Here is a 12,944-nt window from a genome sequence, read left to right on the forward strand (position 1 = left end):
ACACAAAAAATATTAAAGGCAGCTAGGGAGAAGGAGCAGGTAACCTACAAAGGGAACCCCATCATGCTAATAGCAGACATTTCAGCACAAACACTACAGGCCAGGACAGACTGAGGACCTATATTCTGCACCAAAAAAAAGAGAAAGAAATTCCAATCAAGAATTTCACATCTAGCTAAACTAAGCTTCATAAGCAAAGGAGAAATAAAATTTTTTTTCAGAAAAGCAAATGCTAAGGGAATTTTTTTTACCACAAGATCTACCTTATACATGGTCCTTAAGGTTGTACTAAACATGGGAACAAAAGACCAGTACCAGCCACCACAAAAACACACTTAAGAACATAGACTATTGACACTATAAGACAACTATATAATTAAATCTACATAGCAACCAGCTAACACCACAATGACAGGATCAGATTCACACATATAAATATTAATCTTGAATGTACATGGGCTAAATGCCCCACTTTAAAAGGCATAGTGTTGCAAGTTGGATAAAGAAGCAAGACCAAAATGTATGGTATCTTTACGAGACCTATCTCATGTGCAGTGACACCAACAGGCTCAAAGTAAAGTGACGGAGAAAGACCTATTAAAAAAAAAAAAAGAAAACAAAAAATAAAGCAGGGGTTGCTATTCTTATTTCAGACAAAACAGACTTTAACCCTTTTCCTGTTTGCCCGGAGAACACATGCTGGTGGCACTTGCGGCTACAGTGTTCACCCTGAGACACTTTTGCCATGAAATAACTTAACTTGTATTATTATTTCACATCACTCTAGTATATCAACTTTGGAAACAAAAGACATCATTCTATTTATAGCATTCTGTTTTTAGCAGCGATATTTCCCATTTATAAAATATAGTAATTCTTGATCACTGAAAATGTCAAATCTTAGAAAATGTAGCATTTCTACGTGTGATATAAATATTGTTCTTGAACAGTGGTTGGCCCAAGATTCATTGCATGAATCTGACTTTTTTGAAAAAGACGATTCTGATGTTAGTTCTGTTTAGAAATAACTCCAATAACAGTTTTATATTTTATTTTCACATTGAAAATCAGTCAGATTTGCTTCAGCCTCAAAGAGCATGTTTACGTAAAATTAAATAAGCGCTGGCAGCCAGCTGCACCTTTTTTTTCTATAAACAACAATAAAAAAGGACGAGGGCATTATATCATATGTTCAATTCAATAAGAAGACTTAACTATTCTAAACATATTTGCATCCAATACTGTGGCACCCAGATTCATAAAACAAGCTCTTAGAGACCTATAAAGTGATTTAAATAACCATAAAATAATAGTGACAGACTTCAACACCCCGCTGATAGTATTAGATAGATTATCCAAGCAGAAAACTAACGAAGATATTTGGGACCTTAACTTGACACTTGACCAAAGGGACCTAACAGACATGTATGGGACACTCCACCCAACAATATCAGAATATACATTCTTCTCATGTGCATATGACACATACTCTAAAATCAACCACATGCTTGGCCATAAGGCAATTCTCAACAAATTGGAAAAAAAAACACCAAAATTATATCAACCACAGTCTCAGGTAACAGAACAATAAAAATAGAAATCAATACCAAGAAGATCTCTCAAAACCAACCATACAATTACATGGATATTAAACTATCTAGTCCTGAATGGCTTTGGGTAAACATTGAAATTAAGGAAGAAATCAAGAAACTTTTTGAGGCTAAGATATAAAATAACAACGTCTGGCACACAGCTAAAGCAATGTTATTAATAAAAGGAAAGATTATAGTGCTAAAGGTCCACATCAAAAAGTTAGAAAGATCTCAAAGTAACATCACACCTAGAGGAGCTAGAAAAACAAGAGCAAAGCAGCCCAAAGCTAGCAGAAGACAACAAATAACCAAAATCAGAGCTGAACAGAATGAAATAGAGATGTCAAAAACCATACAAAAGAGCGGCCAGGTGCGGTGGCTCACGCCTGTCATCCCAGAACTTTGGGAGGCCAAGGCAGGCGAATCACCTGAGGTCAGGAGTTCGAGACCAGTCTGACTAACATGGAGAAACCCTGTCTGTACTAAAAATACAAAAATTAGCCGGGCATCGTGGCACATGCCTGTAATCCCAGCTACTCAAGAGGCTGAGGCAGGATAATCGTTTGAACTCAGGAGGCAGAGGTTGTGTTGAGCTGAGATTATGCCATTGCACTCCGGCCCAGGCAAAAAGAGTGAAACTCCATCTCAAAAAAAAAAATATATATATATACAAAAGAGCAATGAAATAAAAGGTTAGATTTTTGAAAGGATTCATAGACCACTACTAGACTAATAAAAAAGAGAGAAGATCCAAATAAACACAGTGAGAAATGACACAGAGAATATTACCACCGACCTCAAAGAAATTAAAATAAAAGCAACCTTGTGAGATTATTACAGACACCGCTGTGCATGCAAACTAGATAACCTAGGAGAAATGGACAAATCCCTGGAAATGTACACCCTCTCAAGATTGAATCAAGAAGAAATAGAAACCTTGGTTCTAAAATTAATGAGTTCTGAAATTTAATCAGTAATAAAAAGCTTAGCAACCAGAAAAAGCCCTGGACCAGAAAGATTCACAGCTGAATTCTACCAGATATAAAGAACTGGTACCAATCCTTCTGAAACTATTCCAAAAAATTGAAGAGGGAGGACTCCTTCCTAATTTATTCTATGAAGCCAGCATCATTCTAATAACATAACTTGGCAGAGACACGACAAACAAAAAAACTCGAGGCCAATATACCTGATTAACATAGATGCAAAAATCCTCAAGAAAATACTAGCGAAACAAATCCGGCAGCACATCAAAATGCTAATCCATCATGATAACGTAGGCTTTATTTCTGGGATGCAAGGTTCGTTCAACATATGCAAATCAATAAATGTGATTCATTACGTAAACAGAACTAAGAACAAAAATTACATGATCATATAAACAGATGCAAAAAAGGCTTTCAATAAACTTCAACATCCTTTCATGTTGAAAATCCTCAGCAAACTGGGTATCAAAGGATCATATCTCCAAATAATAAGAGCTAGCTCTGACAAACCCACAGCCAGCATTATACTGAATGGACAAAAGCTGAAAGAACTCCCCTTGAGAACAAGAAAAAGATAAGGATACCCACTCTCAACCTTCCTATCCAACATAGTTCTAGAAGTCCTAGCCAGAGAAATCATGCAGGAAAGAGAAATAAAATACCAGGTACTCAAATGGGAAGACAGGAAAAGAGGAAGTCAAATGATCTCTGTTTGCAGATTATATGATCCTATACCTAGGAAGTCCTATAGTCCCTGCCCCAATGCTCTTAGATCTGATAACTATCTTAAGCAAAATTTCAGGATACAAAATCACTGTACAAAAATCAGTAACATTTTTATACACCAACAACATCTAAGCTGAGAGGCAAATCAAGAATACAATCCCATTCTCAATAGCCACAAAAAATAAAATAAAATAAAATAAGATAAAACACCCAGGAATACAGCTAACCAGGGAGGTGAAGAATATCTGCAATGGAAATCACAAAACACTGTTGAAAGAATCAGAGACTACACAAACAAATGGAAAAACATTCCATGTTCATGGATAGGAAGAAGGATAGTTTTCAAAATGGCCATACTGCCCAAAGTGATTTACAGATTCAATGCTATTTCTATCAAACTACCCATGACATTCTTCACAGAATTAGAAAAAACTATTCCACAATTCATATGGAACCAATAAAGAGCCTGAATAACTAAAGAATTCCTAAGCAAAAAGAACAAAGCTGGAGGCATTACACTACTCAACTTCAAAGTATACTACAAGGCTATAGGGACCAAAACAGTGTAGTACTGGTAAAAAACCAGACACATAGATGGAAGGAACAGGTTATGGAACCCAGACATAAAGCTGCACTCCTACAACCATCTGATCTGTGACAAAGTTGAAAATGACAAGCAATGGGGAAATGTGTCTTTATTTAATATATTGTGCTGTGATAACTGATTAGCAATATGCAGAAGATTAAAACTAGAGCCCTTCCTTTTACCATTTACAAAAATCAACTCAAGATGGGTTAAAGACTTAAATGTAAAATCTAAAACTATAAAAAACTCCAGAAGAAAATCTAAGAGATACCATTCTAGAAATAGGCCCTGGCAAAGATTTCCTGATGAACACTCCAAAAGCAATTGCAACAAAAACAAAAATTTATAAGTGAGACCTAATTAAACCCAAGAGCTTCTGCACATCAAAAGGAACTACCAACAGTATAAATAGACCACTTACAGAATGGGAAAAAATATTCACAAGCTGAGCATCAAAGGTCTAATATCCAGAATCTGTAAGGAATTTATACAAATGAACAAGCAAAAAACAAGCCACCCCATTAAAAAATGAGCAAAGGACGTGAACAAATACTTCTTAAAGACATACATTCCGCCAAGAAGCATATGAACAAGTGCTCAACATCACTAATCATTAGAGAAATGCAAATCAAAATCACAATGAGATACCATCTCATACCAGTAAGAATGGCTATTAAAAAAATAACAGAGGCTGGCAGGGTTTCTGAGAAAAGAGAATGCTTATAAATTGACTAGAATGTAAACTAGTTCATTAGTTCATTGTGGAAAGCCATTTGGAGATTTCTCAAAGAACTAAAAACAACTACCATCTGGCCCAGCAATCTCGTTATGGGGTATATACCTAAAGGAACAGAAATCATTCTACCAGAAAGACACATGCATGCGTATGTTCATCATGGCACTTCTCACAATAGCAAAGACAAGGAATCAACCTAGATGCCCACCAATAGTGGATCTGATAAAGAAAATATGGCACATGTACACCATGGGATACTATGCAGCCATTAAAAAGAACAAAACCATGTCCTTTGCAGCAGCATGGATGGAGGTGGATGCCATTTTCCTAAGCAAATTAACACAAGATCAGAAAATCAAATGTCACAGGTTGTCATTTACAAGTGGGAGCTAAACCTGGAGAACACATGGACACAAAGAAGGGAACAATAGACACCAGAGTCTACTTGAAGGTGGAGGGTGGAAGAGGGTGAGGATAAGAAAAAAACCTATATACTGAGTACTATGTTTAATACCTGGGTGATGAAATAATTTGTGAGCCCAAACCAGTGACATACAATTTACCCATGCAGCAAACCTGCACATGGACCCCCTGAACCTAAAATAGAAGTTGGAAGAAAAAAATTAAAAAGAAACAATTTGATGAAAAGTTAATTGTTTTACTTCTGCTGTGCAATTAATAAAGAAGTAATTAAAGTTAATTTTATTTTCTCAAGTTTTATGAATTACATTTTTTATCGTTTTTCAATGTAAATCTTTATATTTCACAAAAGAGGCAGTTTTTAGAGGTCAGGGCTCTTACCTCATAACTGTATTTCTTATGTCTTGAAAAGTTCCTAGATTTCAGAGTAAATAGCAAAGATGTTTCAATAGAGATAACTAGCGTATCTCTGCTAATTGTTTACTGAAAAGCTGAAAGAATTGTACAATGAAAATCCTTTTATCCACAACTTAGATTCTGCAATTAAGGTTTTGCTATATTTTCATATATATGTATGTGTGTGTATATATATGTGTATATATATATATACACATATATATACACACACACACATCATCCCTCTGGCCATCCATCAATCCATCTTATTTTTTGATGTTTTTAAAAATCGCAGATTTCATCTCCAAGGAGTTCCACACACTAGAGTTTGATCTATGTTTACTTGAAAAGAATACTAATGCTGAATATATATTTTGTATTTGGAGTTTGACACATGAAGTAACTAGAATTAGTATAGTAATTACTTGACTAATGGATGGCTATTGTAAACAGCTGATACTTGATTCAGGAATTTGCAGACCGAGATGAAATTTTTGATTAGCATGACAAATAGTGGTCATCTTTATAATCTCTCTCATCAGCAAAGTTTATTTAGAATTAATAGGAGAGAAAGTCAGATACTTTCTAGAAGTCTCAAGGCAAAGGCTGACTCTAATGGAAACTCTCTAGATTGTGATGAATCATATAGCTTTCCCAGCAAAGGTTAAAGGGATATTTATAAAGTCAGAGACCATTTCAGTGGTTTAAAAGCTCTCAATTTTTTGACCTAAGTTGCTATCAGGTTATAAAACTAATATTCTCTCCATCAGTTGAAGAACACACTACCCAATCAGTAAAGTAATATATTTAGACATCATACAAGTTGTCTTACTTCATCATACCAGTTGCCTGTGCAAGCAAATTTTCCAATTCTAACCATTGTTGCTGTCTGGAAAGCTACATAACATATACAATGTTTACACCATATTAAATATCTATTAATATTCACATAAGAGGAGAGGAAATATATTGCTTTGATGATATCTTGATAAGTTCTTAAAAACTGATTATAATAGCATCCAGTTATCCCAACATGTTGCATATTTATTGTTTCTCCCTCCTTCCCCTCCTTTATTTTTCTCATGTGGGAAAAGGGAATGAGCTTCATTTTGAGTTATGATTATAGGTTTGGTTTCATTTTTCTTCTGTCCTGGAATGGAAAAATCTCAAAAGCAGCTAAGGGAGTTGAAGAAGTATGAAAAGCCTGCTATTAGCAATATTTAGCTATGGAACAGATGAAAATTGATTTAATTTGCTTTTCTTCTATGAGATTTTATCCTTGGTCAGCTTGAGGTAGTGCATTGCAAAGAAATCAATCAATCCTGCCTGATCTTTCAAGTCTGCAAAAACCTAAATGGGCTTTTACATAGAAGATGCCCAAAAGACATGATCTTCATCTTCTGCAACATGGAAGAAGATAGCTAATCTCAAATTCATACAATGGTAAGTATATATCCCAAAATTTATTTCCAAAGCGGTTTAGAGATCTTTCAACAATTGTGACAGTCTTGCACAAAAAATGGGAGAAGCTCAGCTTAGAGAGGAAGCACTGTAAGAAAGGAGTGAGATTGAGGGGAAAAAAGGGCTTCTATGTTTATTTTGTAATTGTTTTATAAGCTTCTGTGTTATTAAAATGTGTTACAGCCTGCAGGTATTAAGTATCTAAATCCAACAAAGGTTTATAAATGTAAAAAAAAGGAAAAAGAAAGCAAGAGAAACTGAATGCTTACTATTCCCCACACCTGCATTGTCCTTTCAGAGCACTATTGAGGTCTTCATGGGTAGAATTTTTGTGTTACAAAAATTACGCAGTTCCCAGCACCTAGTAAATCCACAATTCAATAGCTACTGGATAGAGCAGAGGCTCACAATCAAGGTCTTTTCTGCCTCTAGAAGTCTATGTTCTGAAAGAACTGTTTTTTTTTTCTTTTTTTTTTTTTTTCCACAGAAAATGCCTGCCAACCAATACAAACATACTTTCGTTTAGAGGAAGTCTAAGGATATGTTGCACCATAAGTTGCAAATTACAATTCTTCTAGAGGACAGGTTTGTGTTGTAAATGGCTGAAACGGGCCTGGTATAGGAAAAACAGCACAGGCATAACCACTGATTTGCAACCTCAGCTCAGGGAAATAAGGGGGAATGGTGGGGACTGTGCAAAATGGAAACCCCATGCCCTATCTAAAGTGGGCACCAGCAACTTAACACCAGTTGTTTGATGCCTTGTGGGCACACGTGATTAGTGCTGGAGAGTTTCTGATTTTTCAAGAGAAGCTGGAAATTTAGATTTGATATGAAATTATTAATTTTAAAAGTCTGACAGACTATCAGCATTTGTGATCTCTGCTTTCACAGAGGCCCTTTTTTCAATTTGGTGACACAGTGTGTGTTACAGCATTAGGTATCAACATGCAGTCTCTAATGTCTGCTACTTTTTAGAGCTAGCAGATTTCCATTGCAATTCTATTTTCTTTTTGTAATATTAGGCTCTCTTTAACCATTATAACTGTACTTTTTTACAGTTCAGATGAATTTAAGACCTGTGCTGGTTTATTTGGATGGAGGAAGCTAAGTTCCCCATAGTTTGAGTTCACAAAGCCGGTTAGTGGCTTTCTTGGGATAGAAAGCCAGGTCTCTCTCTGGTTCAGTGTAATATCTGGAAAAACATGGTGCCTATAAAAAGAAAAACTATTTCTCACAAAACTCCAAGAACTGTATGTTAGAGCAAGCTTTTATTGTCCTAAAAGTTCTAGAGGGTCAGCAATATTATCTATATTAAACTTAAAATAATGCTAACTGCATTTTGGGGAAAATGTGATATTATCCCATGGCAATGTTCATGGGGAAAAAGCAGTAAAATTACTAGTGAGGATTACTGGACAGAAGGCAGGACAGTTCTAGGAAAACATTAGAAAAATTCAGATCCAGCCAGGTGTGGTGGCTTACACCTGTAATTCCAGCACTTTGGGAGGCCAAGGCAGGGAGATCATGAGGTCAGGAGTTCAAGACCAGCCTGGCAAACATGGTGAAACCCTGTTTCTACTAAAAATACAAACATTAGCTCGGTGTAGTGGCTGGCTATTGTAATCCCAGCTACTCAGGAGGCTGAGGCAGGAGAATCGCTTGAACCTGGGAGGTGGAGGCTGCAGTGAGCCGAGATTGCACCACTGCACTCCAGCCTGGGTGACAGAGCGAGACTCCATCTCAAAAAACAAACAAACAAAAAGCAAAGCAAAGCAAAGAAAAAGGAAAGAAAAGAAAAGAAAAGAAAAGGTCGGATCCTTTTCTGGAGCGCCCTGGTTGGCTCCCAGGTTTATGGGGTCCCCAGTTCCTCACGGCATGCCATAAGGGCTTCCTGGGCAGGATGTTGCTTTCTGGACAGATGAATATACAAGACAGGATGGTTTCCCCTGACAACGCAGGGCAAACAGGCTTTATATACTTGCTATGAAATGTGTGGTCCATGGTGAACCACAGGCTGAGGTGGTAGACAGAGTAGAAAGCCATAGGTGAGCGAAGCTCAGTGTCCAATCCTCTGCCATGATTTAGACAGGACAGTAAAGGAGGTGGTAGAATACCCAGAGTGAATAGGACCTGTTTAGCTGCAGGCAGAAAGCATCACTTGGGGGCTGAGAAGGCAGGGGGTCATTTTTCCAGATGACCACGTAACAGGAGTTCACAGACAGGAATTCAATTGAAAAGCAAGAGCCAAACAAGATTATTCTGGGATTGAAGTGCCCCTGAACCTGTATGTGGAGGGGTCAGAGCACTCCATTCGGAGACCAGTATGGGGAAATAAGGTGAACTCAAACTAAATGTGTAGTTCTGGAAAGTATTGGTATTGGCTTCCATTGGCCAGTACCTGAAAGTTACTGTCATAGGTTGAACTGTGTTTCTCAAAGAGATATGTCGTATTCCTAAGCCTGGTTTCAGTGAATATGACCTTATTTGGAAATAGTCTTTGTAGGTGTAATTAAGTTACGGATTTTGAGATAAGATCATTCTGGATTTAGAGTGGACACTAAATCTAACGACTGGTGTCTCTATAAGAGAGAAGGAAGAAGATTTGAGACACAGAGACGCAGAGGCACAGAGAAGAGGCCATATGAAGAAAGAGGCAGAGATTGAAATCACACATGAGGCTCCAAGCTGGGTAACACCAAGAGCTGTAGGCAGCCACCAGAAGCTAGGAGAGAAGCATGCAACATATTCTCCCTCAAATTTCCAGAGGAACTACCCTGCTGACACCTTGATTTTGAATTTCTAGCCTCCAGAACTATGACAGAATACCCTTCTCTAGTTGTGGGCCATGTAGTCTGTGGTACTTTGTTATGGTGGCCTGAGGAAATAAATACGGTTACCCATGCCACCTGATCTCTGACATGACCATTCTCTAGCTTTTACTTTTCAGCTAATGTGAAATGAGTATTTGTTTTAATCACTTTTAATTGTCTTTACTATTTTATTCATAGTAAGATCTCTCTTTTTTGCTCTGGGAATGAATTACAAATGAAAAAGTGTTATGATTATAATACTTTAAAAAAATCAGTCTCTGGAGTTGGTCATTAACTAGGAAGCACAAAAAGTTAAATGAACCTTGTGGGCATTACGCTAACTGATGTAAGCCAGGCACAGAAAGACAAACGGCACATGAGCTTACTCATCTGTGGATTCTAGAAGAGTTGATTTCACAGTTTACCAGAGGCTGGGGAGGTAGGGAGTAGGAGGGATGGAGAAAGTTTGTCATTGAGTACAAAGTTACTGTTAGACGGGAAGAATAAGTTCTGGTATTCTATTTCACAGTAGGGTAACTATAGCTAATACCAGTGCAGTGTATATTTCAAAATAGCTAAAAGAGAAGATTTTGACTGTTATCATCTGTGTTAGTTCATTCTCACACTGCAATAAAAACTACCCAAGACTGGGTAATTTGTGAAGAAAAGAGGTTTAATTGACTCACAGTTCTGCAGGCTGCACAAGAAGCATGTCTTGGAGGCCTCAGGAAACTTATGGTCATGGCCGAAGAGGAAGTAAGAACATTTTCGCCTGTCGGAACAGGACAAAGAGAGAGAAGGGGGAAATGCTTTCAAATCTCACGAGTGAGATCTTGTGAGAACTCACTCACTATCACAACAGCAAAGGGGAAATCCACCACTATGATCCAGTCACCTCCCACCAGGTCCCTCCCCCAACTCTGGGGTTAAAATTCAACATGAGATCTGGGTGGGGACATAGATCCAAACCACATCATACCCTGATATGATCATTATACAATGTATACATGCATTGAAACAGCACACTATCCCATAAACATGTACAATTATGTGTCAATTATAAATAAATTGAATTATTTATTAATTATAAATAAAATTAATAAAAAGCATATATCAATTATGCTTTAAAAATTAAATCTCCATTCTAGAATTGATTCCAGTATGCATTCAAACATTTGTTTCTATTAATTTATTCATTAATCCTTCAATCTCTTTTAATCCATCATATATTTACCAAATGCTTACCCTGTGCTAGACATTATTCTTCTAAATACTTACAAATATATGATGAATAGGAAAGACAAGATGTCTGCCCTCTTCACATATATATTTTGGTGATGCAGACAGGGAATAAAAATTAATCAAATAAATGCATAATTATGGAGTATAATAAATGTTATTGTTGACAACTCAATTTATTTTCCTGTAGTTCCTGGTGTTAGTACATTTAATTCTTAATTATAATGGTCACTACTTGCTATATAGAATGAAGGGAGAGTTCATGTTGAATACTCAGCTATTTAAACTAAATCCTGTTATTGGCAGGACCTCTGTTGGACTCCATCTTTATCATGTCTGTTTATATCCGTATTCAAGCCTTGAATTCACACTTAACAGAGAATCAAAGCTACTTAATTCACAGCACAGCATTGTTGCTGTCACTTGATACATAATTGAAAATAAATAACCTCAGTGGCAGCCCCAAAGCTTAGATGTCAGTAAGCTCAATATCTTTTAACCTCTAATGCTAGGGAAATAGCTGAAAAATTCTTGTTAAAGCTAGAGTATCACAAAAGCTCGGGAGTGAAAATGCGTGTTTGTATCTACACACACACACACACACACACAAAATCAGAGTTTATTATTTTCCTTGATTGTTTATCTATTTATTTATTGTTGCTTGCCATGTATGGAGTAGCTAAATGATTACCGTAACTCACAATGGAGACAAACTTCACTTTCAGTGGAGGTTGCAGTGTGACAGATACCATGATACCAAAGCGTTCTGAGACAAGACCTCCTTCCCACCCGATGTTCAAATATGCAGTTTGTAAAAGAGGATGGAGAGGAATCTGTTCCATAACTCTTGTACTCTTAGTGAAATCAAGGATTGTTTAAAAGGGGGACTAAACAGAGGATTTTGTGAGAAAGGATATTGGTAAATTATTTTCTAGAGATGCATTTTATTTGCAACTCCCCATCATTCTTATTTAACATACTTGTTACACTTCATTACTAAAATAATTCTTGTAGATAAAGTTCTTAGACTTAAATCATTGTTAATTAATTTTCATTAGTTTTTTTTGTTACCTTCAATTAGAAGAAAGTTCTCTGAGAAATATCGTAATCTCAAATGCAGTAAACCCATCCCAAACATAACTTTCAATAAAGCATTTTAATATTCTGGCAATATAAATTTCTTAATGAGTCACAAAATATATGCCAATGTGTAGAACATTTACAATCAATCTGTTTCTTTTTTCCCCAAATTTATGTATTTATTTTTTAAAATTTTACTTTAAGTTCTGGGTTACGTGTGAAAAACATACAGGTTTATTACATAGGTATACGTGTGCCACGGTGGTTTGCTGCACCCATCAACCCATCATCTAGGTTTTAAGCTCCGCATGCATTAGTTATTTGTCCTAATGCTCTCCCTTTCCTTGACCCCGACCTCCCCCAGGCCCCAGTGTGTGTTGTTCCCGTCGCTGTGTCCATGTGCTATCACCTATCACCGCTCAACTCCCATGTATGAGAACACGTGGTGTTTGATTTTCTGTTCCTGTGTTAGTTTGCTGAGGATGATGGCATCCACCTTCATCTATGTCCCTGCAAAGGACATAATCTCATTCCTTTTTATGGCTGCATAGTATTCCAAGGTGTATATGTACCACATTTTCTTTATCCAGTCTGTTTCTTTTGTAATGCTATTACAAACCCCTGTGAAAGAGAAATTTCCAGTTGATGAAGTAGTGTCTGTTATTTTGCCTACTTGGGGGCTATATTCCTTTTGTACATACCAGCCACATCAGTTTAAGAGGTGGTTCTCTTATTTAGGGCATGCCAGTTATTTTCATTTGCTGACACATTTGTAAATCTTTAATTTTTACTCATGTGAATTTTGCTCCTTGTGGGAGTCTACAGGAGTTGTCTTAACATGTTCTGTAAAAAGTGAATTATCCTTAAAACATTTTTCCTCTTTGTTTTAGTAAAGTAAATTCATGGCAA

At 36.7% G+C, this 12,944-nt stretch overlaps 1 protein-coding gene and 1 long non-coding RNA gene across 2 annotated transcripts in view; both read left to right on the forward strand.

Annotated features, from left to right (window-relative positions):
- LOC129467462 (uncharacterized) overlaps positions 1-12,944 on the forward strand; it is a 128,964-nt gene that overhangs the window by 41,441 nt on the left and 74,579 nt on the right. The window lies entirely within an intron of this gene.
- On the forward strand, positions 6,692-9,744 carry LOC129467768 (uncharacterized). Its single transcript, XR_008652464.2, has 3 exons — positions 6,692-6,885; positions 7,391-7,488; positions 9,493-9,744. It is a non-coding gene; the product is annotated as an uncharacterized lncRNA (long non-coding RNA).

Source organism: Symphalangus syndactylus, chromosome 18, assembly GCF_028878055.3.
Source record: "Symphalangus syndactylus isolate Jambi chromosome 18, NHGRI_mSymSyn1-v2.1_pri, whole genome shotgun sequence".
NCBI classification, from domain to species: domain Eukaryota; kingdom Metazoa; phylum Chordata; class Mammalia; order Primates; family Hylobatidae; genus Symphalangus; species Symphalangus syndactylus.